Source organism: Caretta caretta, chromosome 10, assembly GCF_965140235.1.
Source record: "Caretta caretta isolate rCarCar2 chromosome 10, rCarCar1.hap1, whole genome shotgun sequence".
NCBI lineage: Eukaryota > Metazoa > Chordata > Testudines > Cheloniidae > Caretta > Caretta caretta.
The window spans coordinates 7,663,693-7,690,760 of NC_134215.1; the positions used below are offsets into that span (position 1 = coordinate 7,663,693).

Below are 27,068 nucleotides of genomic sequence, written 5' to 3' on the forward strand. Positions count from 1 at the left end.
CGAGTGGGTGTGCAAAACAAGGACAGCTGACCTGCCAAGGGGGCAGATGAGGGTGTGGGGGGAGAGCAAGGAAAGCAGAAGAAGTGTGTAGGAGAAGGTGAGCAGCTCTTCGGTTTACAACCTCCTTTGGCCCCTTGTGGCTGTCATGTGCTCTTAGGAGCCAACGTCCCAGTGACTAAGTGCCCACGGTGCTTCTGAAAATGGGATTTAGCCATCTAAGTCACTTAGGCCGTGCAACTCTGAGCGGAGCAATGCCAAGACACCTATAAAAATCTGGGCCACAGTAACTCCATTGACTGTTTAGGCTCGAGATTTACATCTGTGTAACTGAGGACAGAATCTGGCTCCTTACTGTGTATATCACCCTCATTCTGCATACCCACTGAATGTCAAATGCATTTGGTTTTACCCTGCTTCACCATTTCCATCCACCTTCTGACCCACTTACACCCACTGTGTAAGTTGCACCATTGTTTACATTGCTTCTGAAGTCAGCTCTGAGGCGTCCATGGGATATGCTCTTGCTCCGTGCTGACTCTGGGCTCCAAGGGGACCATGCTCGAAATACTGGTTCTGTCTGTTTGACGGAGGAAATTAACCTTTTAGGAGTAAAGATCAAATCACTCCTTTGCTCTGTTTATGGATCACACTGCTTTGTAAGCAGCTTCCTCCTTTTCCGGGCCTAAGCACTTACCAGGGCCTTTAGTTCTGCCTTCATTTGCATTTGAGCGTGTCTTGCGGTTTGCTGGCTAGAGCTTTCAAATTTTGTCTGAGGAAGCTCTTATGCTCTGTCTACCAATACCCTGGGCTCCACACTGTTGGAAACTCCATGCTCTGTCTGGATGATGTGTTAAATAAAAACCGGAGACAACTGAAATCCCGGTAAAGACTTAGGCAGAGAGGAGAGGGTTAACCCTTGGGGTGCCAGCCCTCGGGCTTTGCTGATTCGAAGCACTGTTTCCTAACTCCCAGGGGCGGGATTAAAAGCATTCTGTGATCCCACCAGATGATATAAACGAACAGGGTTGTGCCAGGTCATTATTTGCCTTGAGGCCTATGGCAGGAAGCAGCAGGGGCGATTCAGCAAGTGGTGTTCTTTCCACTGAACCAATGCCCAGGCTGTGCAGTTGGAGGTGGTCTCAGATAAGGTTCTGGCCACTTGCGATGACTGGAGAGCCTAGGGCATTTTTCATAAGTGTGGGTGTCTCAGTGTCTGACCAAACTCCACCTCCAGTCGTTGTGAAATGCGTGATTCAAATTCTACCAGCTGTTAACTGGACACTTCCTCTCCTAAACTGATGTGGAGCGTTGCTGGGAATTGGAGAACAGCTGCTGCGTAACCCCCTTGTGGGTGAAATGTTACCTATGTGCTGGATTCCCTCCCTGTTGCTCCAGGGTGCGGAGTCCAGTCCTAAGCCGTCAATGTCTGTAAAGCACTGCAAGATCCCAGTGCTGTAGAAAGTCTAAGAGTTCACGCTGACCCTAAAAAGGAACTGCTCCAGTTGCACATCTCCACCAACTTCTCAGTAAGAGAAACACCTTGTAAAAATCTAGAATTAGGGGCTACGAGGACGACGCTACCTACACGGGGCACCAGAAGATAAATGGATATGGCGTAAACAACACGAGCTTGTTGGCACTCTTCCAGGGAAGAGAGACCTCCCATTGGTGTCACTGGGAGCAAGACTGGGCACCAAGGGTTCAATTCTGACCCCTCCACCTCTCCAATCCCAAGGTTTGCCAAAGCAACTCCCGCATACAAAACCGAGAAGCCACGGGACTGCCTGTCTTCCCACCCCAATGTGCCCCCTACTTGGAGAAGTGGGGAGACAGAGATGGATTCATGTTCCTGGGAGATTCCCCAACAACAGAAGAATCTCCAGCTGCTGTTTTATACCACCAGAGGAGCCCAAAGGGGCCTTACTCTAGGCGGAGGATCAAGTCTCCACATGGGTCCAATGAGGAAATAGAGCCAGAGGGGAGATTCTCCCACACTTTGCATGCAACTTAGCTAACATCTGTAGAGGTTGGAGGTATTTTCAGATGGAATGAGGCAAGGAGCCTAAATAAACCTACTCTTCCCTTGTCTGTGTTAGACAAATATTTGTCCAGAAATCAAAGGACGATTCCTTTAAAAAGACAGAGGAGGCTCTGTTCATTCCTGCCCTCCCTGAACCTTGCTTAGGTCAAGTCTGTGCCCAGTTGTTGTTCTGCTCAACACTAACCCAAACAGACACGCCTTATCTCTCCTCTCTAACCCCTGCAGAAATGTTTACACCTCAACAAGGTCACCCCTTAGCCACTCCTTTTCCAAGAAAGAGAGACCAGCGGCCTGATTCTGCTCTCATGCTGCCATTCCCCGATGGACCTCAGTGGGGTTACATCCTCACTTACACCACCGCAAGATCAGAATATCTTAGCATGCTGGCAGCTCTGTGCCATGTCTCTGGTCCTTCTATTATATCATTTATTTGGATGGTGCATCCCCCATACAAAGCATCATAGAACAATTGCGACAGGGAGCAAGCACCCTAATCAGTGACTGGCAAGAGAAGGCTGTTAAACTGCGTTTATAGTTTAAGGCTTAATCACCAATTATGGCCCCAGCATTATTTCAATAAGGACCCCAAAAAAAGTCAATAAGGGAGGTCTTAGGGTGAGATTTACCCCTATCAGCATTAGGCTGATGGGGACAATAGCCTCCCATCCCCACCCCGCCCCCGACGCTGAGATCTTGGGATATTCCAGTGCCAATTTCTTTTCTTTCCGGGCTTCTCTGCACTGAAAATGTTACAGCGGCACAGCTGCGCGGCTGTAGCATTTCAGCGTAGACACTACCTACACTGACAGGAGGGGTTGTCCTGTTGGCGTAGGTAATTCATCTCCCCGAGAGGTGGTAGCTAGGTTGACAGAAGAATTCTTCCATCAACCTAGTGCTGTCTACACGGGGTGGTAGGTTGGTATAGCTGTGTCTCATAGGAGTGTGGATTTTTCTCACCCTGAGAGATGTCGCTGTTACACCAATGTAAAATTCCAGCGTGGACCAAACCTCTGTTTCTCTAATGTCTGGAGCAGATTCGACAGACATGGCTCCAGTCCCCAGTCTTGTACCTACCTCTGCTGCCTTCACTCCCATCTCTGCTTTCATCCTTGCAAATCCCTGAGCGGGAATCCTGCCCCCACAAAGTCAGTGGCAAAACTCCCACGGACTTTGATGTGGCCAGGACTTCACCCCATGCCATCTCCATTCCCTTCCTCGATCACTGGGTGTATCTACTGCTGCTTTTCCTTCTAGTCCCCTATGTAGCCATTGCAAACCTGGGAAAGATGGCAGCCTCTCCCCGCAAACTGAGACATGAACCAGTCAGGAGTAGGAGGTGAGCTAGGAAAGGAGGGTTCTACCGGAGCATGGCTCAGGGGTGGGATTCTTTCAGGGGAGGGGGCAAAGCACTGGTAATTACGTTAAACTTGGAAAGATCCTGGGAGGGTGCAGTGGTGGATGACGTCGACGATACAGCGGACAAGGAGAGAAAAATGTGGGGCAGGCGGCTATTGAACTGGAAGGGGGCTGATGGCAGAGGAGATGGTGGGAGGTGGAAATGGGACACGGAGTTACAGGTGAATTAATGGAGAACGAAGAGTCAGCGAGCAAGGCAGAAGTGGGAGTCCTGTATCTGTTTGATCTTTATTCCATTGATAACCCAAAGATCAGAAGGTCACCCAGTGCTCCAAACAGGGCCTCACAGATCCCTCAGTCAGAGCTAGAACGATTTCCTCCAAATAATATTGGATGGGTCTCTCTGTGTATCCCCGTAGTATGCTAGCTTTCTAGTGTTGCTGCTGCTAAGCACTACACAAAGGGCTCAGACTTTTTAGTCAAGGGCAGTGTGGTTGAGTGGTTAGAGCAGGAAATTGACATTCAGGACTCCTGGCTTCTAGTCCCAGCTGTGAAACTGACACAATGTGACCTTATGCAAATCAACCTCACTGTGCCTCCATTTCCGCGTCTGTAAAATGGGAGTTAATACTACCCATGCCAGAGGGCTACTCTCTGGCTTAATGAACTAAAGTTGTAAAGTGCTTTGAGATCCTGGGATGAAAGTTGCTATGGAAGGGCAAAGAATTACTATGATTCCTCTCTTTGCAGCATACGGCCAGGCCGGATAGAGCCCTCTTCCACATGCACCATCTCCACCCTCCTCACTGCCAACCCGTTTCAGTGGCCTGACTGTGCAAGATACTGATCCTCATGGAACATTTCTAGTGCGCTCACCTCCCTTCTGAGGAGCTGCTGCTTGCAAAGCACTCACTGTCTTTCGGAGGCATGCCAGTTCTGTTTCCACGCAAGCAACTTCCCACTTCTGATGTTCGTCTCCCTGAACTTTTGGAAGAATCTTGCATGGTATCAAAGTACTTGCATGAAAAATAAGCTCTTTGAGGAATAGGCCATGGTCTGTCTGTTCTGTGTTTATATAGTGCCCAGCACAACAGGACCCCAGTCCCTGACTGGGCTCTCAGGTGCTGTCACAATACAACTCACCACTAATCGTGGAAAATTATAGAGATGGGCCAGGACCCAAACCATGGGCCCAGATGGCGCAGTTTGGATCTATCGCCAGTCAATTGTACCCACAGCTTTCTCCTTATCCATAATTGGATCTTAGATCAATGGGATTCAGGAATGACATTCTCCCAGGGACGTGCTGGAAACCGCTCCCACTCTTTGAGACATTCAGAGCTAGGTTGAACACAGAGCACTGCCTGAGAGGCCTTCCCCCATCTAACTTTTATGGGTCAAATTCTGCTCTTGTTTTCAGCAGTGGAAATCCAAAGTAACATTACTGAGTTCCAGCAGGCATGCTCCAGACTTATGCCGCTGTAGCTGAAGCCAGAATGTAGCCTTTGGACTCCGTGAGGAGCATTCCCCAGATCTGCCCCGATACATGCCTGTATCACTTTCCTCATGAAGACCATGCACCTGATTCCTCTCACTGTAGATTTCAGAGTAGCCAGGTCTGCGTTATACTGATGTAAGTGAAATCAGTCCCCGGGCCCAGCTCTGTAGTTTCCTGGTCCTTCTCTCAATCACTCCTTGGTTACAGTCTCTTTACATTAACTTCTCCCATTTCCAAAGAGGTTTTAATCGGATGGAAGTCTGGGACTGCACATGGTATTTTGTCATTCTTCAGGCATCCTCATTTTTGCTCATCTATACAAGTCCTGGCCTGATTTTCTTCAATATTTTTTCTCCTTCCTCAGGGAAATTTCTCTCTCCCATTCCAGGATCCATCCTTTTTCTCTCCTTTGTGAACATGGAGGCGAAGAATTCATTTAATTTTTTTTTTTTAAGCAACGATTACCTCTTTTTGCCAATAAATTACCCTTTCCAACTCGTAGGGGCCCCTGCTGTCTCCTTCTCTGACCTCTTGTTTCTTGTGTACTTGGAAAAGGTCTCATTATTTATCTCAACCTTTTGTGCAATTCTCCCTTCAATCCGCACATTTGCTTTTCTTATCATTATTTCACTCTCTTAATTTCTGTCAGTAACCTCCTCTGTTACCTCATGTCTCACATCACACACGGCCCCCTGTCTGAAACTTGATTGCTTTTTGCTCTCCCTGGCTCAGTCCATACTGGATTTTTCAAAACACAGCCACACACACACAACCTGTTCTGTGCCTTTTTCTCCCTCCCCACTGATGTGCAGCAGGATTTATGTCCACAATTCCCAATAGTATTATTAAGTATTACCCACATAACCTCCTCCACCCTCTCCCACGTATCAATGTGAGACCAGACCACCCCAGAGTGTATTTATTGCTTGATGTTATACCATAACCCTTTGGGCATAAACGGATTTACCTTTGAACACTCTCCATTTCCCCTCTGTGTCCTTTTTGCTTTATTTCAATCAATTTCACCTGAGCGTTCTTTCAAAATGGCTCTGCTGAAATTCAAGGGCTCAAATCCTGCTCTCGGTTACATCACTGTAAATTCAGAGTAACATATGGAAATCAATGGAGTTACTCCTGATTTACACCAGTGGAACTAAGAGCAGGATTTGGTCCAAGGTCTTCATTCTTTCCCTGACCTCCCTTTCTTTTCTGTGCATTAAAATGGACCAGAACCAAAATCCAAGAACTTTGTATCTCCCAGACCTCCCTCTCTTAAAAGTCTAATGAGTTCATAATCACATCCCCCATCGGTCCCCTCACAGCCCTCTAGTCACATTGCTAGGATACGTAAAATCAAGGAGAGAGTTATTCCCTGCCTCACTTTCCTGTTTAGTTTTGGGTTTTTTAAACATATTGTGCCCAGTTTTCAACAGCCTTCTGAAAATGCCGCCCCCAGCCTCTGTACGTGCAGGCAGTTAACAGGGCCTCTGTGCGTCGAGATCAGGCAGACACACGTCCGGATTTTCACATGCTGTTCCTTGTGGGCATAGGGGAGCGCTCCTGTACATTTCAGTAGCAATTGCTTTTGGTACCTTTCACAATCAGGCACCCAACTCCCATTTGGACCATTGAAAAGGTCCCCTTTAGCGAGTGCATTTTCAGAGGGTCTCTTCAAACGTTGTGTAAGGGAGCTGCCTTGCACTGTATCCACAAAATGAATCTGAGGCCAAGTCAAGCAAATCTGGAGCCCCCAGCAAAACCATTTGATTTATGTTCCTTATATAGTCCCTCCCGAGGCATCAAATGTTTGGATTCCCCTACACCTCCATCTGGCTCACCCTTGACCTGAGCCCCCCGCCACAGCGGGAGGTTTGGCAGCCTGTCTCAGCCGGGTCTGCTGATCAGAGTAAATGCATCTTAAGTGAAGTGTGTTGTAGACCCGGATGCTTTCCCCTGAGTACACAGTCCTTCAAAACAGTCTCCTGGCTCCTGCAGAATAGAGACCATCTCTAGAAACAAAAAGAGGCAAATGCCCCTCTGAACAACCCATGTGACGCATGGTGTTCTGCAAATCATGCTGCGTTCGCTGCATTTCCTTCTTCCAGCGTTTGGAAATTGCGGAGACTATCCTTCACCGACTAAGGAAAACCACCACCACCACCACCACCCCCCGGCCTTTCTTTCTCCTCCTCTCACCCGTTGGAGGCTGAGCTTTGGCGTCTGCTGGCAGACAGGTCTGTACGCCAGAGATGTATTCAGCTGTACTGCTGCCAGGAGAGCCCTCTAAGTCATCTCCCTGAGAGGAGCAGACAGCTCTGTAATGAAGCGTAATGCTCTGACGCTCCCATGAATGACACTGGCCAACACCAGCGGAGTCTCAGCAGCTTATCAAAGCCTCATTTTTCTTTTTCCCTGTTAGGAAAAAAAATTAACATAAACCCCCCTTTAGAGCAGTTATCGCGCGTGTAACAAAAGAGGCATTTCTTTAATAGAGCCCCCCGCCCCGCCCGATGCTACACGCAGCCCTTCCTGTGTGCAGCCAGGCCAACGGCTGGCTCACTGACTCCGAGCCTTTGGCCATGGGGAGGGGGAAGCTGGGGCAGAGAAGACAGGAAAACTAAAGGAGGCAGAGAGCGGGGAGGGGTGAAGGTGGGTGATCAGGGGAAGAAGGCAAAGGAGAAGGGAGATAGAGAAGAGGGTCAGAGCTAGAGCTGCCTGCACTGCCGGCCATGGTGGCAATGAAAGGAGGTGGTTCTAGGAAGCAATTTCCTCCCTTTGCCCGGAGAGGGAGGGGATGGAGGACAGCTCTTGGCAGTGCTTGGCAGGCCATTGGAAGGAGTAGGCGGCTGCCTCGCAGGGAAATATTCCCCTGCCCCCCCCCGCATCTCTCTCTCACTGACAGGCTCAGCGGTGGAGTCAGTTACTCTCCAACCCTCCAGTCCTAGCCGGTGCTTCCCCAGCCCCTCTGCAGCCAGACACAATCCTCACTGTGCATACTGCCCCTTGGGCGTGCTGCACCCCCAAACCGTTCTGCTCCCCCCTTTCCCTGGAGACAGTGTAATGAAAAGACCAGGCATGGATGGGCGGGGGGAAGGATTCAGCTGGGGGAGCTCAGGGGAAATGTTACCACAGGCTTAACCTATTTCACAGCACGCCAAGCAGGAATCCCAGGGAAGGAAATTAAGGTCTGATATGTGGTCAATTATTTCGGTATTATACATTCCCTCTCTGAATCCTGAAGACAAATACTCCTGCAGGTTAACTAGGAGAGCAGGTTTCCAAAAGGCCGTCTTCTCTGGCCCGTTTATTGACTCTGTCAATCATCCCAACCAAGGACCCTAACCTCTACCTGCCTGTAAAATCTCGGCTGTTCCTTTTGTTCCTGCTGGGGGAAAAAAGGGGGGAGTGTGAGGGGGAATTTGGGGCAGGGAACTTCCAAAAGGGATGATTAAGGAGTTAATCTGCCTGAGATAGATAACGAGCTTAGAGCCGCTGGTATTTTACTGTCCAAGTTTGGATTCAGTGCGTCTTAAACACTGGCTGGAATGTACTTAGATATGACCAAAGTACATGTCCCCCTGGGGAATTACTAGGCTGCCAATTAGATTTGCTTCCTAGATTCACTCATCCCCTCACAAGCTTCTTCAGAGGAAGAAAATTGCTGCCCGTCCCCAGAGATGAACGGAGGAGGAGGTGGCGAGAAAGAGGAATGGCTTAGCCCGCTGCTATACATACGCACAATCAGCTACGCTGCTTTCCTTATGAATGAATAAATCAAGGCTACTCGGATGCAACTTGCGGGACTGAACAGCTGAGTGGTGCTCTGGATGCTGTGGGCAGGCTGGGAAAGCTAGACCTGGGGCTTTTCGGGGCCTACGTCCCTTTTCCTGTGCTGTGAAAGGGAGAGAACAATTATGGAATTGAAGCAGAGCCAGCTGACCTTTTGACTTTGACAGGTATTAGATACGCTGTGGTCAAAGTGTAGTCGCTGCAGGAGGGGGAGGGAGGGAGGTGACGGGGGACGTCTGGTGCCAGGCAGACTTGCTCAAAAGACAAGCCGCTGTGACACGGAAGTGGCTGATTCCCAGGAGTAAAGGAATCCTAACAGTGAGTCACTCTGAGAGGCCTGTTTCTATGTGCTTTGATTTCCTGCCTATTACAGAGAGCTCTAAGTGCACACGAGCTCTGCCGCTCAGCTGTAGGAAAGTCAGCATTAATAATAATTATACATGTGCAGGACAATAGACAGACAAAATAGATCCAAACCTCTGGAGGCTTCACAAGCTAGCCCTGGATCCAAATCAGAATGCGATTGCTGGTTCCTCTGTGATTGCTAGAAAGGGCTAGGTTCCTCCCAAAGGAAGGAAGAGGGCCACAGAGTCAGAATGGGAATCTGGTCTCGTCTCTAATACAGATTTAACCCAATGTGCTCATGGCTGTGGTTCTTGGCGCCCAGAAAAATCCAAGTGCTTCCAAATACAATGCAAATTAACCAAAAGAGACTCCCCACCTGAACTGGGGCAGTCTACCCCTCTCTATAGGCCCTCACACTGGAGCATAAGGTTGTATAGTACGCAGATGCAGACCCATGGACACTGCTAATTAAAGTCTCCGGCGGAGAGTGCATGGGTAACGCCGACAGACCCCGGTCGTCGGTGGGCAGGATTGAACTGGGGACCTCTAGAACTTAGTGCATGAGCCTCTACAGCATGAGCTAAAAGGCAACTTCCTGTTAGCTAAGGCTGTAGCACAGACTCATTTCACTCTCTCTAAGTGGTCTTGGTGCCACTAGAGAGGACAGAACCCCACACCCAGAAGGCGAGTGGGTTACACACACGCCCCCTGCAGTGAAGCACCCACCGGGACACTAACTCAAAGAAAAACCAGAAGATAAAGCCCCTTCGGGCAAAACCTGACCAAAGAGAGGCGCTATACTCCATGCTCTGAAGGCTGACGAATACTGGCGAAGTGACGGGAAAAGCGAATGTCAGAGTGAAGGACCCAATGCTGAAAAAGCCCAGCCATTTAAATGGGGGGAACCTCTATTGAGAATACACCAGCTGACATCAGTTGCCACGGCAGTGCAGAAGAAAGAAGCAAGGACCCAAACCATAATATACCAGAAGATATACATATATGCAGCAGGACCTCAGTAATTGGTACTCATGGCTAGGAGACTTACTGCAAATGACTAGGATTTGCGAGTTGGCAAGTAAGTGGAGAAATACAATCTAAAAAGGAAAATTCAAATAAGCAATAAGAAAAATAAGCAATAAAAAGCAAAGATTTTCCATCACAAAAGATCATTTGTTCATTTATTTTCACTACTATAGTCTAGTTTTCATTATTTATGATACTCCGTGGTGAACTGGCAATGTGCTGGAGTCTATTTAGTAAAAGTAATGAAGTTTGGGGATTATGAGACCTCATTACAGCGCTGGCTTGGCCATTAAATCTTTTCTGAGCAGTGGAGAGACAGATATTTTGGGGTAAAAACAAGAGAGCATGTGCATCAGCCTTACAGAAAGCAATATTCACACACACAGACAGCCAACGCAAAGAGACGCTGAACAACATAATCTGAGCCGTTTATGCAATTGGCCCTACGTGATGTAAGCCAAGCTACTCAAAGTATGGTACGTATGTTATAAAACTCTTCGAGCTAGCGAGATGCTCTCTGTCTTCCCTAGTCTAGTTCTCTGCCCTTCTCTTTGCTATCTTCACACTGACTTCAAAGTGGGCAAGATCAGCCCGAATTCAGCACCCCGGAGGCTGGCACCAGCAGCCGCTACAATGGCGAGCAGACTTAAGGCTAAGTGATTGGTATTATATGTAGCACCTCGAGGAGCCGATCAGGGATCATGGCCCCTCTGTGCTAGGCACTACACAAATGTACAACAAAAGGACAGACCCTGTGCCCCACGGCTTTCAACGTAAGATGAGAGATGACAGGTGGATACAACAAACTGACGAGGGTATACTGACGATGCAGATGAGCCCAAGGTAACAGTGAGATTATGATGATTAGTGGAACAAGCCGTAGTCTCAGCATATCAGCAATCTCGGACTATGTTCGCTGGAGTCCCGCAGAGCTCAGCATATGGCTGCTCTAGGCAGGTCAGCTCAGCTCTGTCCATTTGGTCACACACTTTCACCACGCTTTTTTGCCCCTCCCTTGTTCCAGTTCTAATTGTTGCTGGGCCCAATCCTGAAAGTCCCGAGTTAAACTCTGATCCAACAGGGCAACTCACGTGCTTAAAGCGACACACAGGCTTAGGCTCCGTCCACACTATGAGCTAGGGGGTACTTCCCCTGCTCATGTCCGTGGTCACACAGGTAGTGGCAGCAGAGACACGGCTGAGCTGCGCCGAGGACAAACCCACCTGACAACAGCGGGTATGTACTCAGCACAGCTACACTGCTATTTATACTCACTCTCTCTCCCATTCAGCTACCGTGAGCATGTGTGCACGAGCCGGGGATTCGCCCCCCAGGTCGGAGTGCAGGCAGCCGAAGAGAGGCTTTCACAGATAGTTGCATAGATCAAATCTGCAACCACAAAACAGGTGGACTTTTAAGTATGCAGACAGCTCACAGCTATCTACTTATCCTGGCCTCATCGCCATAGCAACTGAGTGCTGCACAGTCATTAATGGATTTTATCCTCCCAGCGCCCCGGTGAGGTAGGGAAGTGCTACCCCTATTGTACAGATGGGAAACTGAGGCACAGGGAGATTAAGCAATTTGCCCTGTCATATAGGGAACCTGTGGGTGAGCCAGGAATTGGTCCCCAGTGCCATTAGACCATCCTTCCTGCCAAAACTTTAGTCATGTAAAAGGGGTCAGGAAAGGAAAGAGCGATGGTATTGTAGTTTAAGGCACTAGACTGGGACTCAGGAGATCTGGGTTCATTTCTTAGCTCTACTACAGATTTCCTGGGTGACCTTGGGCAAATCACTAAGACTAGGTCTACAATACGGAGGTTAGGCTGACACAGTCCCCTGTGCAGACACAATGTACACAAACAGGAGTATTTCTGCTGGCACTCTTCTGTTGGCATAACTGTGCCTACCTGAGGGGTTTTGTCAGTGTAGCTATGGCACTTGGAGGGTGGCTTTCCCACACCTCTGACCGACACAGCCATGCTAATTTAATCATTAATCTCTATGTACCTCTGTTTCCCATCTGTAAAATGGAGATAATTATCCTACCTTTTGTCAGTCTTGTGTATATAGATTATGAACTTTTTGTGACAAGTACTGTCTCTTACTACAGATAAGTACAGTCCCCGGGAACAACGGCACTTTCATCACAAATGGGGCCTCTAGCTGCCACTGTCATACAAAACAACAATGATCTAGCCGTCAAAGCAAGGAATCTGAAGACAAGCTTCTAATCCAGACTCCGCCACTGACTTGCTATGTGGCCTTGAGCATGTCACGTAACCTCTCTGTGCCTAATCTTATCCCTCTGTAAAACGAGTATAACAATACATCCCTCCCTCATGGGTATGTTGTAAAGCTTCTTTCATTACAGCCCCTTGAAGCTCTCAGATTAAAGGAAATACGTAAATACGAAATATTACCATTGTATTATACACTCACAACGATACACACAGTAGCGGGTGGCAATAAAACGTCATGTCTCCAGGATCCGGACAATATACTCCCCATGTATATAAATACACGTATATAATTTACTACAGAGAGAGCTTGTATGGGCTACATTTGCTAACTCTCTGATTAGTTTCTCTGATTGTTTTCCAATCAAGTGAACATGTACCAGGAACACCAGCATGTGTCTTGCTGGGCCTGTCTAGTCGTCGTCATTCACTGCTGGAATACGCTGTTGTGATTTAAAGTTGTTGGAACATCAGCTTAAGATGCAGAGTGTCTTGGTAACAGTTGCTATGTAAAACATTCTGAGGTAGAATTTACTGTCACAGTTAATAATAGATGAAGGTTTTAGAATTTTTGATGCTTTACATTTTAAGCCGTTTGATTTTTAATGTTTCAGAAAAAGGGGGGGGGGGAGGAAAAAAAAAGGCAGAAGTGGAACCGCAGCATGCAGTAAACACACTGAATCTTAAGACAACAATTGTAGGGGTCCATTTCTCCACAGCTACACACGTCTCACTCACATTAATGCTGGCGAGCATCACCTGTGCTCAGTAGTTGGAGAACAGATTAGTGGGCCAAATCCTGCCTCTGGTTGCTCCCACAGAAAAAGCCCCATTCAGGTACCGTAGGGCAGAATTTGGCTCAAAGGGTCAAATTCATCCCTGGTGTAACCGCAGCGAGATCTTCAGGGCTTGATTCTGATTTCATTTACCCCAGCATGAATCAGTGGAGTTACTAAACCAGTGTAAAACTGGTGAGTGAGGAGAATCAAGCCTGTAAGTGTTTCAATCGCCCACAAGGCAAAACTTTCTTTCCCCTATGACATCTTTTATCTTTGTGCCTCTAATTCTGTAGGCACCCTTGTGGGTGTTTTTCAGTGGGAGGACTGCTTCTGTCATTTATTTACGTGGTGCTTTTAGGTTCTCTCCCCTCTTGCAGGTGTATTTCAAGTAGCCTCCTGAAACAGAACGGGTCTGTGCGCCTGTGGTGGTGTGCTGTTGTGCTCTGTTGATTAGAAACACTGTGCCAAAGAAAAGAAGATAAGGTTTTATTTTGCCTTTCGAGATGCTGCTGTGTGTCTTACAAGATCCACTGACACCTCTTCAAGGGAGAGTGCTGTGCTGGGGGGGCAGGTTCTGATCTCAGCTACCCCGGTGCAAACCGGGTGTAGCTCCACGAAGTCCAGCGAAGTTACTCCAGACTTACACCTGTGAAACTGAGATGCAAAACTAGCCCTGATCAGGAAACAATACAAAGTCCATATTACTGGTCAAAGGCTGAAATCTTTACTTGGTTTTTACTCTCTCCCTTCTCAGGCAAAAGTCTCATTTCGATCAGTGAAAGAAATCCTGAAATCCTTACTTAGTTCTCACTCAGGATAAAACTCCTTTTGGGCTAAATCCTACAGTCTTTATCTGTTTTTTCTTGGTCCTCATTCAGGCTAATTGCCATTGACTTCAATGGCAGTTTGGCCTGAGAAAGCATTCAATAAAACCTGAGTAAAGACCTCAGGATTTGGCATCAAACATATTCTCAATTTTCTTTCCTTTTTAAAAAAACAAACAAAACAAACACACCGGTTAATATTCAGGCTGAATCTTGGGGGCAAATTAACTCCTGGAGTCACTTAGTTGATTGACTGAAGTGAAGTTACACCAGGGATACATTTGGCTCTTTGTTTTTAAGAGTCTGTGGCGCTTCTTGCTCACCTGGAGCTATAAATCCCGGTGCATCGCAACTGGCTGCTGCGAAACCCTTTATGTGACCACAAATATTAAATCCTTGAAGGATCAGGATGGCTTCAGGAAGGGAATAATTAGTGGGAGCGGAGGAACTCTAATGACATACTCTTGCTGCTTTGGCACAGATCTCATTGGTAATTAGAGCGAGGCAGGAAATTTAGAAAACTTTTGATAAAACCTAGGGAACAAATTATGAAAAACGTTTTCTGTTTTCCAACCAGCCCTACCAGTAATAATGAGCGAAGGTAATACAAGGATTGGCCCGACTGAAGGCAGGGGCAAAGCTCCCTGGAGTTCAGCGGCACCAGAATTTGCCAATTGTGACATACAAAACAAAGTGAAATGATGATGCAGGCTAAAGCACTAGTTTGGGAATCAAGACAGCTACGTTATATTCGTGGCTCTATTACAGACTTCCCGAGTGACCGTTGGCAAGTCTCTTAACTCGCCTAAGCCTCGATCTCTCCCTCTGAAATATGTATAATATTTCCCCTCCACGTTGAGACTTGCATCATTAATGTTTGTGAAGCACATTGAGAGCCGTGGATTTCAGGTGCTACCACATGCAAAGGCAAAGTAGGATTGTTCTACAAACCACAATTGTTCGCTGTTTTCCATGAGGCCTCAGCAGTGTAGGAGGATCTGTGCCAATACATGTTCTGCCATGGCTGAATACTGATGTGGGATGCACTGTTGCAGGCAGCTCTTACAGACACCCTAGTGAGTTCTTTGGCTGCTTCTCCAGAGCTTGTGATCTTACATTATCTACAGGAGATGGATTTTCAACTGAAAGGGCCAAGTTCCACCCTTGACTGAACCAGGTGTATTACTCCCATTGAAGTCAACCTGGAGGACTGGTCAACATCATCATCTGCAGGAGATCATCACCTGGAAAACGGGACTCTGACAGGTACATTTCCACCTGGATGGTGCACTGCAACCAGCCGTGAGTCAGCTGGAAATGCCTGGTGGCTCATTCGAACACGTATCCGTCTACAGTTAACGGGAGCTCCCTTGAGCATCCAAGGGCACAAAGTTGGCTTTACATGTTTGCATTCAACTTTCTGGCAACGCCACATTACCGGTCATCACTGACAGCAACATTAAAGCCAAGTGAGAACTGACTTGCAGTCTTTGCCACTGCGTGCCACACCTGCAGAGGTCACCACCAGCAAGATGGCGAATGTGCAGCAGGTTCACATAAGCCAGCTTTTGGTCCTAATTTTCTGTCACGGTATCCAATTTTACATGCACAACTGGCTGCCCCTCCAGAAGTACTTATGGATTTGTTTGGGACATTTATAAAGGGAGGTGGAGCACTTGGCCACTAAACAGGTGGGTGCAAATGTAGAATCTATATGCACAAAACAGGTGCTCACCCAGTTTTCTGGATGCAATCAATTGCCTGAGCAAAATCAGAAGCTGGCTGAAAATTTGGCCCTGTTGTTTATTTACAGTTTATGAATTTGGACACAAGTGCAACTTCCAGGACTGTCTGGGAGCAAAACAGGTGCTGCTTTTGCTTTTTGCCCTTTCAGAAAGTGGCCCGACATTTTCAGCTATGAATAATATGTATGTCCTCAGCCCTCGGTTACTCTTACCTAATTGCGGTATTTGGAATTCCTGTGAGCACCAAGCTGAATATGTACCCACTGATGTCTCAATTAAGGGTGGCATACTGCATACAGCACGATTTGCATATACACAGCCTATACAAGGTATAGTTTCCTTATAAAACTTCTTTGACAGATAAGGTATCTTGCCTTAATGAGGAGAATATTCTACAAAGATCCATTACTAATGGGCTTTAGTACGGTTAGGAACTGGAAGCAAACTCCGACCACAAATGATCAACCAAAACCAACTTTATTATTTGTCTGGTTCTCACCAATCTCTTGAATTCAATTAAAGATCTTGCCTCCACACACTATTTCCTTTTTGGTCATCCTGCGACTGTTTTTTTTTTTTGTTTTTTTTTAGGATTTCTTGACATTCAGAGCTCACATATTACATTATCCTATTCCCTCCATTTCTCAACTGCATATTAATAGCACATCTTCTAGCTTCTCTTTATAACCATCTCAAGTATCATCCCTCCATTGTCTCAGAATCTGGCTTTCCAGCACAGGATCCCTCCCATTAGCTTTGTATCTGTTGTTGCATATTAACCTCTGCTGCATGCAGTTCACTACCGTACCCGCCACGCCAAAGCTTCCATTCTCTCATGTCCCCCAAAGTCTCAGGTTCCCAGGTTCTCCTCCCTTCTTGTTTTGTTTTCTAGCTGAACAACAGACCCCACACTCAAGGCTTTATTTGGGAACCTTTTCGAGAATACACCGTGGTGTAAGCAGATTGCGGTCTTTGCAGGAAAAGTATTTCCAAGCCCCAAGGAGACTTTGAAACATAATGCTTTGTCAGTAAGGGTATGCAATTCCACCAAGTGCAACCGAAACCTCATGAGTAAACTCGAGAGGGACAATTCCATCAACACTCTAAACAGGACATCAGGCTACAAACATTACATCATCACAACAAACCCACCATGCGGTCACCCTCAAAAAGCCCAGCTCACACAGCAGCTGGTTCCTTTGAATGTCCTGCTTTCATAGGAGCCCAACACTTCCCAGGACAGGGACTAATTGGCTGACTCTCTCCTCAGTGGGAACAGGAGTCAAGTGTATCTCCCATGGTCTCATGCTGGGGAGACAAACTAAGTAACTATAGCTGATGTCTCTAGCCCAAGAGGAGCATTCCTCTTGGATGGCTGATATCAGGGTGGTCTGCCAGTCTGAGCTATTTTGTAAGTCCTTCTCTCCATTAGGACTTCAGTGCCTAAAGCTTTCCACATGGAATCACAGGTGTTGAGGTCTTTAGGAGCATAACCCCCAAAGGGTCAATGGATCACTGTTGTAAGCCACTGCTCTCTGACAGAGAACACTGGCTGTAGACGCTACTGTAGCCTTAGGCCTGTGGAAGGGGCCGTTGAGCAGTTCCGCTACCACTCCCTGAAATGTGTGTGTGGAAAATCCACAACCCCAACCGCACTGGGCCCTTTGCATTTAGCCAGCCAAGGTGCAGGAGGAGAGGATTTGCTCTTACAGATGTAACATGTGTGAATGTATGTGCATTCATGTCACATGTAGCATGTCTTTTCCAGCTCACTGCTATTACATAGCAATGCTGGTACAAACGGAAAGGACTGAGCATTGCCCCTGGGTGCCTTCCACTCTGCTCTGCAAGCCAGAAAGAGCGAGCTTTCCTCTTTTCTAGCCTCCAGCTCTTTCTTGCAGGCACTGTATATGTACAGCTGTCAGGTGGGTATTACAAAGGGAAAAGTGCAATGGGCTGGTGACGGATCAGATCATGCCAGACGCAGGTAAAACTGCTGCAGAGGTGAGAGCGTTCCACCTGTTACCAAACACACACACGCTCCCCCCGGGCTTGAAGATACTTGACCCCACATCGGATCCTAAGCATATGGCGCTCCGGTAAACGGTATGTATTAGGTATCTATATATAGCTCTCTCTAGTCCCTGAGGGTACCTCTGTCTGCAGAGGGTGCCTCATTAGCCTTTCTGATTCAGGAGATTTGGTGATGCTAATTTACAGAGCTCAGTGTCTCTGCCCTAGACAACCTATAATACAAATATAGGTGCATGGAGTCCCAGGGCACTGTCAAAATGTATTAATAGAAAAAAATAAGCAACAAAAATAAACTACACAAAAGGCTACAGGCCTACTCAAGCAAAACTCCCACCAACTTCAATAGGGGTTTTGCCTGGGCACGGACTGAGTTACGGCTGAAGAATTTTGACCTAGTTCATTGAAATTACACACATTTTCCTTCCCTCCTTCCCCATCTCCACGTGACCTTAAGATGGAAAAGGCTGATGGTTACAGTCGGTCCATCCATGAGCAATTAGTTCCAGAAGCATGAGGTACTTTTCTCTCTACATGCAATTCTACGGTTAGGAATGTGGAGTCAGGTCAAAGTGAATGACTTGGGGGTGAAATCTTGCCCTGCTGATGGTGATGGGAGTCTTGCCCGTTTCTTGTTTTCACAGATAAACAGCTGTGTTCTGTATTGCTGCAGGTAACAGTGCTACCAAGAGATTCCAGGGGACATCCTGAATCAAGAGAGGAGCCCGAGCAGCTTCTTTGCCAAGCCCCAACAAGCGGCTGTCCCTAGCATTACAAGATTTGAAATTGCTGAGGCCCTAGGTGAATGGTCTAAGCAAAAGAAAGACTACCAGTCAGGAACTGCTCCGTTCTCGTTCCACCTCTGCTGGGCACCCTGTCTGTGGTCTTGAGCAAGTCACTGCCTCAGTTTACCCATCTGTAACAGGAAGATAACAATACTCAGTGGGCATTTAAGAGCTCTGCGCACACTGAAAATGGAGAGCCCATGTAAGAGCTAAAGATGATGTTCCAGGCCAGGTTTAGTTCTGGTCGCCCCCAGAGGAAGGCAGCTTCCTTTCCCCTATTGAACCAGCCTGCTCTCCTTGGCCATACAGATAGGTCAGCCCAAAATACAGGGGTGCCTGAGAGGATACAGAATAAAAGAGAGAGTGTAGGGAATCCCAGAGAAGACACTTCCCCAAAAACCGTCCGGCTGTTTCTATCTGGGAGGTGTGATGTGGGCACAGGGGTGTGAGTCAGGAACTCCGGCATGCTAGTTCCCATCACTCCCTCGCTCTGTGCCTCAGTTTCCCCACAGGCAAAATGGAAAAGATAATACGTCCCTCCTGTGCGGGTTTCATGTCTATAAAGCACATTGACAGGTTTCAGAGGAACAGCCGTGTTAGTCTGTATTCGCAAAAAGAAAAGGAGTACTTGTGGCACCTTAGAGACTAACCAATTTATTTGAGCATGAGCTTTCGTGAGCATCTGATGAAGTGAGCTGTGGCTCACGAAAGCTCATGCTCAAATAAATTGGTTAGTCTCTAAGGTGCCACAAGTACTCCTTTTCTTTTTATAAAGCACATTGAGACTCACTGATGGGAGGTGCTAGAGACATGTAACATCTTATCATGTGTTTAAAAAAAAACCCCATCAGTTATAGAGTCTGCTATACTGTGGGTGTAGAGCAAGCATCAGCTTTGGGAAACCGTGGGGAGGGGAGGCTTCTCCCGAACTGAGAAGGAGATTGATACGCGCCCCCCCCCCCCCCCCCCGAGAAATAAAATGATTGCTCCTTCCATGGGAACCTCTCTCTATCCATCCAAATACATGCATTAGCCCTGGCGCTTGCAGGGTGGCTGGAATGAATGCACGTACATACCTCTGCCTCAGCATGCGTGTTTGCTCTTCTCTTCCTCGGCTGTGATTGATTAAAGGATCAGGGACATCTGAGAATGGAGGCAGCCACGGCAGCAGCGGCTCCCTTTAGACTTGAAGAGCTTCCTTGCCTGCTGCTTGCTGCTGCCGTTGGCTGTCAGGCAGCTTTTAATCAAGGTTTGCTTATATCTGCAAAGGCCTTTCCCAGAGGGATGAAGGGGGGGGGGGAGGAGGGGAAGAGTGCATTAACATGCCAGCCACCCTTCCTCCCCCTCTCCTTTGTTTATTGAGAGGGTCAGTGTTTGGAAATGCCTAATAGGGATGGGGAAAGAGGTTGCCGTGAGGTGATGGGGGGAACTGGCTAGGGGAGAGGAGCATCTAGCTAAATAGTGGCATATCCCTGCTCTCTGCCCCCACTGAGCTTGGGGGATAAATAGGCTAGTTAGGGTACTGGACGGAAGGGCGACGTATTTATCTGATGAGGAAACAAGAGCCCAGATCCTGTTGGCCCTTACTCAGGGAATCAAACTACTCCTTCACTTCAATATGGGCTGTGCCTGATAGGGGAACTGAGGAAGGACCTAAAGGTTTGGCTCAGTGAGGGCTGGAAAAAGTCCAGATTGTGGTTACACCGTATGGAAGGAGCATGGTCTAGTGGTTAGAGCAGGGAGCTGGGACGCCTGGGTTCTAGTCCGATGACTTGCTGTGCGACGGTGGGCAAGACAGACTCTGGGCCTCGGTTTACCATCCTGTAGAATGAGAATAATGCTAGCCTGCCTTGAAGGGGTGCTGGTGAGAATCGAGACCGCGGGAAGAAAGGGCCTCTATTACAAAGCAGCAGTCTTACTCTATAGTTAGAGCTGGCAGCTCAGGACACCACAGAGGAAACTGGCCACAGAAGGCAAATTACTCTCCCGTTCAGACTCCTTAGGTGAGTAACCCTTAGCACCCCTCCATAGGCAGAGGGAGGGGCCTTTTCAAAGTGCTCAACAGGCTCTATCTAATTGGCGCTCCCAACCCCTGTTTACTGATGGGGAAATTGAGGCAGGGCTGTGCAGCAACATGCTCCAGTTCCCAGAGGGAGTTAGTGGCAGAGCCAGGATAAGAACACAGACGCTCAGCCCTGCGCCCACTCTCCATGGAGACACCTCAGACAGGTTTTTCCCAATAAAAGCAGGGGACTCAGGACTGCCATGTCTCTTTACACAGCACGGAAGCAACCTACTCAGGAACAAACCTGGGGGGGCAGCACGTTTTCCAGGAATGGCAGCGTGGTTGTGACCCCCCTGCCCTGGCAGGGAAGCCATTTCCAGCTGGAGGTCAATGGAGCGGGGTGCTCCCACCCAAGATAGGGCCCGCTAAGTCTAGTGGCATCATCACATGCTTTGGGGGGGGGGGGCATTTAGAACAAGCCCTTGCAGTAAGTGCTGGGATCTAAGGCTAAACTGGCAGTGGGGAGATGGCAGAACACTGTCCGGATGGGAGGGGCACGAAGGCAGAATGCCACCTGCTGAAGGAACCATCTCATTGCTAACGTGAGTGGGCCCGCCGGTGCCGGAGTCTGTCCCCGGAGCTGGGCTGTGCGGGTTAGCACTGCTAGGGGCCAGTCTGCCGCTTCGTGGAGCTGCTACGGCCTCCCCACGGGATTATTGTGGGACATGGCACCCCCTCTGATCCCTCCTTCCATATAAGTGCAGAGCTGGGGCCCAACCCAGGCCTTCTCCTTCCTCCAGCACGGCTGTAAGGGAGGGCCAGACAGGGCTATCTCACCTGAAGCTGTGAAGTGGGTTGGCAGACTCGCCGTTAATGCCGTGGGTTCTAGCTCCTCAAAAGGCTCACACGGAGCAGGGGAGCTGAACCCACATGGGTGATGGGGACAGGGTCTGCTGGTTCCACCTGGCCAGCAGAAGCTTCAAGGGCAGAGCAGCAGGGAGCAAACCAGGAGGCCCCTCGAAAGTCAGGAGCAGGTGAGCTGGGCTGGAAACAGGAGCATTTCCATGTGTGTGGCTCATCCATGTTTAGCCCTAACTGCAATCTCATTTCGCCCTCCCCGGCGAGGACTGGCATAAGGAGTGAGCTAGATCTCAGGGATGATAGAATGTGCCCGGCCAAATCTTTTCCTGGTGTAGCTCCTGACTGTGCTGTAGCTCCCCAAGGGATGACTTGGGCCCATTATCCCACATAATATCCCGCACCGTAAAAAGGATCCCTGCGCACCAGCTAAAACAACCACCTCACACCTCTTCTTCCTGATTCCCAGCCCTGGAGGCAGGCCCCAGATCACCCCGGACCCCTTCCCATCCTGTAATCCCAGGGCAAGCCATGCATCTTTCTACGGGTTGCCAATTCCCCTTCCCCATCTCACCAGCTGTGAGCCCCTCCTCCCCTTTTGCCTCCGGCAGTGCCCAAAGCAGCATGGACTGGCATATTCATCAAGCCGTCTTACACTGCTCATTCTGAAGCAAGCCTCTGCCGTCTGCTCTGTGCCACCCCTTTCCACAGCAGCATCCCTCTCCGCCCCTCCCATGTCAGCTGCTGTAACTATGCAGCAGGCTGACGCCCGGGAGGCTCCTGGAATCAGGTAGCAAGGATGCGCTAAAACCAGCTTCTGCCTCTGTGGGTGGATTGTGTCAGAATCCATGATGCTCTCAGCAAGGAGCCAGGGAATCTGTCACTCCTCAGCCCACTCCTCTCTCTCTCTCACACACACACCCCCCACCCCAAACTCGCTGCTTTGGTTTCTTGCTGTTTATCTGCGGATTTGGAAAGCTCCCGTCACATACACAGCCCCGGCTCGTGCTCGTTTTCTGCTTGCGCTTGCATTAATAACCCTCTGTGATTTATTTGTTGGGGAAATCCAGCATCACCTCCCTCTCAACTATCTGTTCCCTGGCTCTACACAGCCAATAACTCCCCTGCCTGGGAATTTATTCTCTTCCCTCTCGGCTTGTCTGGGGGACTGATCCTGCTGCTGCTGGCGTCAACGGGAGCAGGATCTGCCCCCGTAATTGTCTGGGGCTGGCACTGTTGCGTATTCGCAACGGGCCAGAGCCTGCAAACATGGGCACGCAGGAATGGTCCTGACACAAGCGAGCCGTCCCGGGAGAGTCAGTGAATAAGGAATGCCGGCTCAGGCTCAAAGCACCACCCCCCTTTTTACCTCAGCCTGCAGCTCTGCCCCCTTTTTACCTCAGCCTGCAGCTCTGAGACCTTTGCCAGACGTCCATCCCACCCATCCAGGAATTTCACATGTAAATCACTGATAACCCCATTCCTGCAACAAGACAGCAACAAGGTTCCTCAGCCCCTGAGTTCAAACCTTTGACTTTATCTTCCATGACCCTCTAGGGTACTTTCTACGCTTCCTTTAACACACTGCACAACAGCAGTCTTAACTCTCTCTCTCTTTCTCACACACACACACACACACACACACACACAACACGTGGTTCTTATTAATTCCTACTCATTTTGTTTTTTTAACTGCCAGGTCTGGAGCAACGGCTCGGCCCCCAAAGGGAACGTCTGTCAGCCTGCATCGCTCTCACCTCTGCTTCTCCGAGGCGCCCGCGGGCTGGCAGTGGGGCTGACAAAAACAACAGGACCGAAACCAAAGGAAGTCATGCACGGAAGCTAAAACAAGGGGGCAGATTAGCTGCTCACCCAGCCTGCTGCTTTCCCGGGCTTGCGTTTGAGACAGAAACGAACCCAAATAATCTGGGGACGAAGAAACTCCCCCCAAAGTGTTCAAATATCAAACCCGTGACCAAAACCTTCCAGCCCATTTCTTTTCTTCTGCCTGGTTTATCCTGACAAACGGCTCCAGAAGGGCAGGTTATCATCCACCCTACCCCACATGCCCAAATGAACACAGGAATTTTTCTCAGCTGCTGTTCTAGCATATCACTTCAGTTCTCCATGTTGTCCTATTGCTTGGCTAATGACCTGCTAAAAGTATTATGCGAAAAATCCCACTCTTAGCCAGCCATTAAACTGGTTAGGACCAGCAGGTCATGCTTTATTGCCTTAATAACTGAGTTTATGAAAGGTCGCCTCATAACTGATAACATGCATAATTTTTGTAACTTAATTAATGCTGCTAATATAGTGAAGTCTCCATCAGTAGCTGTTGCAGCAGCTGTACCGTTTGCATGCAGATCGCAGATTGTTAACGTTACCCAAACCAGATTGCAGCCTGCCTTTCTCACCAATGGAAGGCATACAAAACCTTGGCCTGACTCGAAACTGACCTAATCTCAGCACTTACAGCAAAGATGCCATGTAACTTCTCACTTCAGCTGCCCCCTTACCAACTGGTCCTTTCAAAAGGACCACGGGGCAATTTGGGTTTGGCAAGTGGCTTCTGTCTTTTTCTTTCATTCATGCAAGCAAACCTTCCAAATGTAAATCAAATCTCAGGGCCTGATTCTATCCTCCTTGTTACTGCTAAGCAGTATCTTCCTCACAAGTGCCCCAATGAGTAATAACAGGACTTCTTGTGAGTAAGGTACTATTCCAACGTGAGTGTGGGTGTCAGAAGCAGGTCCTTTATGTTTGACACCTCTTGGGCCAAATACTGCCTTAAATCAGGAGTAACTCCACTGACTTCAGCAGAGTTTTAACCAGTGACTTCAAGAAGCATTTTGCCTGAGTAAGGACCGAGGGCCTGATTCTCCTCTTATACTGGTGTAAATGAGAAGTAATTCCATTAAGGCAATGAAATGTCATGGGTGCGCAAGTGACATAAGAGGCAAATCAGGTCCTGAGTAAAAATGAGTAAGCCCTAAGCAAGGACTCTAGGGTTTAATCATATGCCTGACTAAGGGCTGCAGGATCTGGTCTCTAGTTTACTTTTAATTTCTCTTGGTTGCTCAATAAAATCAAGATCCTGGGGGTCAGATCCTCAGCTGGTGTAGATGGGTGTAGCTCTAGTGTAGTAAATGGAGCTATACTGGTTTACGCTACTGGGGGATCTCACTTGCTATCTTTCTCCTTAGTGCTTCACACTGGTAAGTACCAGAATGCATTTTTCTCATTTTAAAAAAAAGAAATCAACTTTTCCTCATCAGCTCCTAGCGCCTGCACACCTGGAGACCTGGAACCCACGTTAGGAAGAGTCTGACTGCCGGAAGCTGGAACTGGACGACTGGGGATGGATCACTTGACAATTTCCCTGTTCTGTTCATTCCCTCCGAAGCATCTGGCATTGGCCACTGTCAGAGCCAGGATACTGGGCTAGCTGGACCATTGGTCTGACTCAGCATGGCCATTTTTACGTTCTGATGTTAATACGCTGGCAATTCTAGGCACTTTCCACTGAGCATGTAACTGTGGCCAGCCTTTGCAAAAGAACGTCAATAGAAAACCAGGTGCAACCAATGTGCAATTCACTGGTATGCAGCAATGGGCAAATATGGTGATCTGCAAATCTGAGGCACTACAGCAAGTACATCTAAGTCGGCAAGAGCTAGCTTCTTTAGCGCGTCTGCTTAGTTTTGCAAATTATTTCATGCTGGCTGAAAAAAGCCAATATGTCTGCTGCTACAGTTACACTGCAATAATTGTTCTGAGCCGGTTGTCACACTGTCAGAAAGGCACCAGCTACTGCGGAAAAACTCGGCTTGCTTTAAAGGCGTCTGTATTCCTTCGTAGCAAATTAAGTTTTCCAAGGAAGCTGGAGGAATCCTCAAGCCTTTTTGCTTTTGTTTTTTAAAAAGAGGTGCACAAGAATCTGTTATTGCACAATCGCCTCCGCTCCGAAACACCCGCACACACATGCGGAGTCGTCCCCCAGGGAGCAGAAGCTTTGCCCATATTCTATACAATGATCCTGCAGAACGAGGCTATGATCTTTCATCAATCATTGCCTGAGCAGTCATGCGCACGCACACACACACACACAAACGTGCACACACTCACACACGCCCACCAGAGTGTGCACATTGCAAGTACAAATTTTGCAGCCCTTTTTTTCCAAAGGGACAAAGCTACCTGGTGTAATTTCCCTGGTTCTGGTGAGAAACGTAGTTAGAGATATGTATAGGCACCGGCGGTGGGGAAAGCAAATGAACCCAGATCCTCAAATTCAACTCAAAGGGTACCTGGGATTGGTTGATTGCTGCAGGCTTCTCATCGTACTGTCCAAAGTATTTTCTGTCTGAGCTACCGTATCTCCAATCACACACAGCATGCACTGTGCAAATCGGGGAGATGCAAAGGCTGCATATCAATCATAGCGAACACTCACATGAATACCATTATCTGCTCCAAAGTTACAGCACCTCCTCCCATCGCTGATCCTCATTAGCAACATCATCTCCCCCACCCTGCTCTCTCCCCGCCTCCCCTCCATCACCCCTAAGTCACAAGCCACTTGCTCGCTTCTCAAGAAGCCTCGCAAAGAAGGTTGAGCGCTAGCGTTTAAGCAGAGTTAAATTGTGGCTCTGTACTTACACAGCTGACGTGGCCATCTAGGACTGCCGCTGGGGGAGGCAATTAGACAGGGCTGAGGCCCGCCCCGCGCTCCCCCAGTGTGGGAAGCGGAACCTTGCTGCGTAGGATTCCTAGCACCATCCTTGCTCACCTAGCGGGCTGAAAGCAGGATCCAGGTGCACAGTCTTTGAGAGTGCAGTGCGGTCTGCGTCGGCGAACAGGCGAGTTCCGTGACTCTCAAACGCCTGGGTTATCACTTTCCTCTAATAACCAATAAAAGGCACTAGCCTCAGAATAGAAATGGGAGTGCAAAGCAACAGCAAGAACAACACAACTTCTCTCTCGGAAAAAACCCCAACCCCAACAGCTATTTGCTCATTCCATCACCTCCCATGTATTGACGGGTGTCTGCGCGGAGATCCTTGCTCTCTATTCTGTTCTGTTTTGGTTCTGGCACCACTCTAATCACGCTGCTAGCTGAGTGCCTGCTGTCTCGGGGTGTGCATGTCTGTGTATATTCCAAGGGGAAAGCTCAGCTTTAATAGCTGATCCAGGATCTTTCCTGTCAGGCTGCTAATTATTATAGCAAGAAGGAGTGAGAAAAAGAGAGAGGAAGACAAGGAACCTGGTTCTAATCTTACTCGCACTGGTTTTACAGCAGAGTAACTCTGTTGACACTAGGGGAGTTACTCCTGATTTACTCTGGTGTGAGTGAGATCAGGATCAGACCTACAGTTGGAGAGGAGGGAGAGAGCTGGTTCCCCATTTTAGAGAAGGAAAACGATTTCAGTCTAGGAGACTCCCCAATACTTGGGGAAACTTGGCACCCCTGACATCCCTCCATCTCTCCCATTCCCCTTTATTTGTTGATCTGTCTGCATCCATATATCCGCGAATACCAATTATGGTTTGGGAGAATGTATATCTGAGATGTGCAAACACAAAAGGCAGGAAATAAAAGTCATCTCTTACTGAAGAGGAGAGGTAACCATGACTACCTGGGACCTCATTTAAAACTGTGCCGGCCGCAGGCTAAGAGGCAACACTTCCTATTGTCATACGCATTTACGGAAAGCTTTGAAAATGCTAAACCCCTGGAAACC

The 27,068-nt window shown here is 48.4% G+C and overlaps 1 protein-coding gene across 4 annotated transcripts in view; it reads right to left on the bottom strand.

Moving 5' to 3' along the window:
• The window catches only part of RAI1 (retinoic acid induced 1), a 134,039-nt gene that overhangs the window by 29,701 nt on the left and 77,270 nt on the right, over positions 1-27,068 (bottom strand). Inside the window, exon 1 of one of the 4 annotated variants that reach the window (XM_048867676.2) lies at positions 25,987-26,121. The exons of 2 other annotated variants lie outside the window; for them this stretch is intronic. The gene's annotated coding sequence lies outside the window, so the exon portion shown is untranslated. Of the gene's footprint in view, positions 1-25,634; positions 25,755-25,986; positions 26,122-27,068 lie in introns of those variants that run through there. One more of the 4 variants, XM_048867678.2, reaches the window with a different exon arrangement.